The 6,442-nt window shown below is 36.7% G+C and overlaps 2 long non-coding RNA genes across 2 annotated transcripts; both read left to right on the plus strand.

The window, feature by feature from the left end:
- The first annotated feature begins 549 nt into the window (after window positions 1-549).
- LOC119426486 lies at window positions 550-893 on the plus strand. The gene is made up of 3 exons (XR_005187622.1): window positions 550-598; window positions 683-730; window positions 836-893. It is a non-coding gene; the product is annotated as an uncharacterized LOC119426486 (long non-coding RNA).
- Window positions 894-1,170: 277 nt separating this feature from the next.
- Window positions 1,171-1,936, plus strand: LOC119426577. The gene is made up of 3 exons (XR_005187628.1): window positions 1,171-1,207; window positions 1,320-1,354; window positions 1,910-1,936. It is a non-coding gene; the product is annotated as an uncharacterized LOC119426577 (long non-coding RNA).
- The last annotated feature ends 4,506 nt before the right edge of the window (window positions 1,937-6,442 follow it).

Consider the following 6,442-nt stretch of genomic DNA (forward strand, 5'->3'; position numbering starts at 1 on the left):
GACAGAGATTGGAAGTTGGTTCCACAAGAGAGGAGCCTGAGAACTGAAAGATCTGCCTCCCATTCTGTTTTTGTAAATTATAACTTAAAAATAACTTTAAAAATCCTTTTTAAATGGCTATTTAAAAGTCAAAAGTGATTTATTTTTGTATTGTTCTTTTTTTGACACTTTTCTCAAAATTAGCATATGTAAGTGGTGACCATAAAAGTAGATTAATAAAAAAAAAAAATAAAATAAATAAAAACATAAAAATGAACTGAAATAGAAAGAAATGCAAAATTATTTCCCAACAACAGCAACTTTTTTTTATTTTTTTTTAACCTCCCCAACTCATTGTCTTGTTCATGTCAGGTCCAAGTCTCTGTGAGGGTGTGTCGCCCTCTAGAGGCAGCTTTGTGAGGTGCACATCCACAAATTCCTTGGATGATATCTGTCAGTCAAACAGGACCTTTGAGCTTGCGTGGTGAGCGTCACCTCTTGTTTTTTTCTTTACACTGTTTACAGCTCTACACTTCATTTTATCCATCTTTATTTTTCAGCTCTCTGTTTGATCCAAACTCTGAGCCAGTGCCACACCCGAGGACAAACATCTGCCCCCGTATGCACCCTATACACTTTTACTCTTAACACAATTACGTTTTGATGCTTCTGATGTTTGTCACCACATTATTCTGTTCATCAGGCCCTGCACCTCGCCACTGTGACTGCACCGCTTCCTGTGATCCTGCAAGTAGGCAAAACTAGGGAGGAGAGACTGTGCAGATGTTGTGTGAATGCATATTGTTCTATATATCAGAATTAATCATATTTTTCTTTCTATCTTTCATTTATTTAGGTCAGTTTTATGCCATAAGAATCAATATTACTAGTGAGACTGTTCAACTTGACAACATAAAAAAACTGGTATGTGCAAACCATTGTGATTTAATTACACATCATAAATATCTACTAAATACACACTATCTTACTTTATTTGACAGTTACTAGAACCTTTCTTATGTTGGACACCATCAAAGTAAGTCACTGAACACCACAATGAAAGGAACTGTGTTTTAAGTCTTAGTTAAAAAGAAAAACTCATTATCAGCTTGTTGAGGTTTACATTTGACTGAATACATCTAGAAGAAATACAACGATAGAATCACCATATTTATTTTAATGATGTCCCAGGTGCAGTGATTATTGGGAGATTTCAAACAATTACAAGGTAAATATTTTTGTAGAAAATTTGTATGTATGTTTGAAATATGGAAGAATGATCCTTTTCTTAAAGTCAACATTAATGAACCCTGTTTCTTAAATGATATTTTTACATTTAGGGTGCTCACCTGGAATGCCGTGGGACAAAGGAACGGTAAATATTTTAGATTTTGCCTTAACAGGCAAACAACTTACAAGAGGTGTAACTATCTGTGTCTTTATACCAAACCATCAAAGCCCAGACATCAGGGATGGGTACAGAGAAACCATTGAGGAACACTCCAGATCTCAACATTTATATGTATTTTTAATTTTTTAACACCATAGCAATCCCTTTAATTGCTTTTCAGTAACTGCCACAATGAAAATGATGTAGAGGAAGTTCAAATCTAAATCTGTGGTTCCTATAGTTGTTGTCAAGATCCCACTCTGGATATTGAAACATCAAGTGAGGGCTCTTATGAAAATCTATAGAAACCAAATATACTAGGGAAAATCATAACCTTAGCACCACAGTAGCAAACATCTCAAAAAGTGTTAATATTACTGGGCTCATTCTGCGTTTGTATGATGTAATTTATTTAAACATATTGAAGTCAAGACTGACAGATCAGATGGAATAAATCAGACACTAACCTGGTAGATGAGTGCAATGGGCAGGTGCTGTATTGTTTGAAATAAAGTAACACTTTTTTCTGTTGTTGTTCAGGTTGAACAACTGCATTGTGATACTGGAAATGTCTGGACCCGTCGATGACTGTTCCTTCAACAACTTTGTGCACCGGATCATTGATGAGAACACTTTCATCACAATTGACAGCCCACTTACACGCATCAGTTAGTCTGCATTTTTTTTTCTCTCGCTAATATATACTTTAATATGTGGTAAAATATGTCAACATATGTTTTTAATATCATTGCTAAAATGTTTCTCTTTGTTTTGCCAGTGGTGTGTGGACCTCCTGACTTGTCTGTCCATAGCCTCTTGGCATCCAAACTAACCTGGGTTGACTCTGATCGGCTGCCCTCAGATATTTGCCATCCTGACCCGGTCCTGTTTGAATGGTATCAAGTCACACAAGCCACAGATAAAATAAAATTAAATGATTCACGGTTTTAATAAAATCACAGCTGTGCAGTTTTTAACGTACTGCAGATAAGTGCAGTAAGCAGTAAAAACATCATACTGTTTTAGTACTACAACAAATAACTAACATTAATTGGTTTGTGCTATACTTGAACCTATTTGCTTTTATTTTGTAGCATCCCTTTGTGTTTTTGTGAAAATGCAGTAGTCCCTCATTTATCACGGGTGTTAGGGACCACACACACACACGCAATAAGTGAAGTCCAAGTTCAAGTTCAGTTCAAGTTCAGTACGCTTTGTCATGACACGTGTCAGGCTGTAATCACACTCATCACATGGTACTCACAATCTCCATCCTTAAATAAAATAAATACATTTCAATACTGTAACATTTAAAATAATCAATCCATACAGCATGGGTTATTTATTTAAAATGTAGCAGTATTTAAATTTAAATTGTCAAGAAGAGAAGTGCAGCAGGACATCAAAGGGATGACTCACAGCTTCAGCTCTGCAGCACAGAGCAGAAATGTACTTCTTGATCATTTACACTTCAACAACTGAACAAAGAAGTTCTAAAATAATAAAAAATAACTTTTAAATTTTGTGATTATGATGATTTTTAGGATGTGACATACTTTGAATTTTAAGTTGGAAGACAAAAGGTCGATCAGTGCATCTGGACAACAAAGGGTTAACTTTTCACAAAGCTGCACCAGGACAAATGTGTGCGTGGTCGAGAAGGAAATCAGCTGATATGCTGCAGAAGGGAGCGTTCCCTTCCACTTATTGGCTTCATACAGGGTGCAAAATCCATCCATCCATCAATAATCTTTTATCCACTTCTTCCATTTTGGGTCACGGAGGTCGCTGGTGTCCATGTCCAGCAATCACTGTGCGAGGGGCGGGGGACAACCTGGACAAGTCGCAAGTCCATCACAGGGACACATAGAGACAAACGAGACAAACAACCATTCACTCTCTCACTCACACCTAGGGACAATTTAGAGTTACCAATCAGCCTAACATGCATGTTTTTGGTCTGTGGGAGGAAACTGGAGTACCCGGAGAAAACCCACGCATGCACGGAGAGAACATGCAAACTCCACACAGAAAGGCCCCTGGACCGGGATTTGAACCAAGGACCTGCTCGCTGAGAGGCAGCAGCTCTACTAATTGTGCCACCGTGCTGCCCTGGTGCAAAATCATTTAAAATCATTTCACCACTTTCTCTCGACGAGATCGGATGCTTCTCTCCCTCCCTCTCCGCTTTGCTGCCCTGTCTGTCTGTGAAATTGCTGTGAGACTCTCTTGCATTTCTTCCGAACCACAATTACGGACTTGATTTGATCAGTTGGTCCCTCAACACAATTTACAACATTTATTCGAAGAGAAGACAGGCTTTAGGTGAGCCGATATGCCCTGTTGGCACGCACGCAGCTGGATATCTCGTCGATTTGGAAGACTTGATGATGTGTCTATCTCTGCTGCCATCAGTGGATTTTAAGGACGCATATTTTAATTGGGTTTTTGATAACTGGTTCCTGCTATTTTGGATTCGGCTGTGTAGGGACACATCGAGGTTTTTCTACCATCAGCTTTTATTCTTTTGATACTTTGAAAGTAAGATTGACTCTCATTCCAGAGCTGGACAGTAAGGAACCATGTTACCAAAAAAAAAAAAAAAGAAGAATAAAAATCTGTTGTTGTAATTAGTTGCACACCTGGTATTATGATTTCAGCACAGCTAAAAGGCCCTTTGTATGAGAACCTTTCCATCTGACCTTTGAAGTATAACATCTAAAGCTTATACTTATCTCTTCCTAAAGGGAGGATTCATCCTACAGTCTTAGTGTGAGAAAGACCCCATTGTTCTCAAGGACTCTTTTTCCATCCCACGGTAGAAATCATTTCTGAGTTCAACTTAACACAAGTGAATGTTTTGATGTAAAACTGGTATTCAGAGGTTTCAACTGTGTTTGCATTAGTCTTATGAAAATGTTTATGGATGAAAAAAAAACTGCTTAGAAGTTTTGATTATCCTGTTATATTGAGAATTTACCAAAGCAGAGTAATTAGCCATTTGAGCATGCATCAGGATATTAGCCATTTAATATTTTTATTGAGATTATTAAAGTTCAAACAGTAACTTGGAACGAAGGTTCACCCTTCTGTTGTGATTGGCTCGACCATCAATATTGTAACGCCCTCTTACACCCACATTGAAACAGTGTCAACTCGCCCACGGCTCAAATTAAATAAACCAAAAATCAGCTCTAAAAATATAAACCATAAAAATCTGATTCAAATAAACACAATTACTCTATCAGAGCAAAATCATAAAATCATTAATTGTGGATTATTGAACATCAGATCTGTTTCCTCTAAATCCCTGTTAGTTAATGAACTGATAACTGATCATCATATTGATTTATTGTGTCTGACAGAAACTTGGCTACAACAGGAGTATTTTGTTGGTATAAATGAATCCACTCCTGTTAATTATTTAAATGTTCATGTTCCTAGAACAACTGGCCGAGGTGGAGGAGTAGCTTCTATTTTTCAGTCAGGATTATTGATTAATGCCAAACCAGTTATTAGTTATGATTCTTTTGAATCGCTGTCCCTCAGTCTTTCTCATCCAAAATGGAAATCAGAAAAGCCACTTTTACTAGTTGTTATATATCGTCCACCAGGAGCTTACTCTCAGTTTTTATCTGAATTCTCAGAATTCTTAACTGACTTATTATTAAATACTGATAAAATCATCATAATGGGTGATTTCAATATTCATGTGGATGTTGAAAGTGATAGTTTAAGCATAGCCTTTAATAATTTAATAGACTCATTTGGTTTTACCCAAAACGTCCGCACATCTACTCATTCTTATCATCACACTCTTGATTTAGTTCTGACCTATGGTGTAGAGATTAAGGACTTGGTAATAGTTCCTCAAAATCCTGTTCTGTCCAACCATTTTTTAATAACTTTGAGTTTACATTAAATGACTACACAGTCACTGAGAGTAAATTTCATCTCAGCAGGTGCTTATCAGAAAATGCTGTAACCAAATTGAAACAATCTCTTCCATCAATGTTTTCCTCTGTCTTGCAGAGTAATGCATCAGAGAACAGAGACTTAGATCATCTAGTTGATCATCTTACAACTTCAATGCAAACTTCACTTGATAAAATTGCTCCACTGAAAAAGAAAGTAATCAATCAGAGGATACTTGCTCCTTGGTTCAATTCTGAGTTACGTACTTTAAAGCAGCATCTAGAAACCAGGAGAGAAAATGGCGCTCTACTAATGTTGAAGAATTTTATTTAACTTGGAAAGATAGTCTGCTAACATATAAAAAAGCTCTCCGTAAAGCTAGAACTTTATATTACTCATCTTTAATAGAGGAGAATAAAAATAACCCCAGGTTTCTGTTTAGTACTATTGCTAGACTAATTAAAAGTCCCATTTCTGTTGAACCATGTATCCCTACAACTATAAGTAGTGATGACTTCATGAGATTCTTTATAAATAAAAATTATTTCAATTAGAGAGAAAATTCAAACCATCCTTCCTTCTACTCTCTCTAGTCCCCTGTCAAATGAGGCAACTTTAAAAAATTCACTAGAGCCTGATTTATGTTTGGACAGTTTTTGTCCTGTTGAGCTCTGAATTGTCAAAAATAATAACCTCATCCAAACCATCCACATGCCTGCTAGATCCCATCCACATGCCTGCTAGATCCCATCCCAACCAGACTGTTTAAAGAGGTATTCCCCCTAATTAATGTCCACATTTTGGATCTACTTAATTTGTCTTTAATGGATGGTTATGAACCACAGAGCTTTAAGGTTGCTGTAATTAAACCTTTACTTAAGAAGTCTGATCTTGATTCAGGAATTCTGGCCAACTATAGACCTATATCTAATCTAACTTTCATCTCAAAAATTCTAGAGAAAATAGTTGCAGGTCAGTTACGTGATCATCTACAAAGAAATAATCTGTTTGAAGAGTTTCAGTCAGGGTTTAGAGCTCATCATAGCACAGAAACAGCACTAGTAAAAGTAACTAATGATATTCTCATGGCCTCAGACAATGGACTAGTGTCTCTACTGGTCCTGTTAGACCTCAGTGCTGCATTTGATACAGTTGATC

This window comes from Nematolebias whitei, chromosome 20 (genome assembly GCF_014905685.2).
Source record: "Nematolebias whitei isolate Nwh7 chromosome 20, NemWhi1, whole genome shotgun sequence".
In the NCBI taxonomy this organism is placed as follows: Eukaryota; Metazoa; Chordata; class Actinopteri; order Cyprinodontiformes; family Rivulidae; genus Nematolebias; species Nematolebias whitei.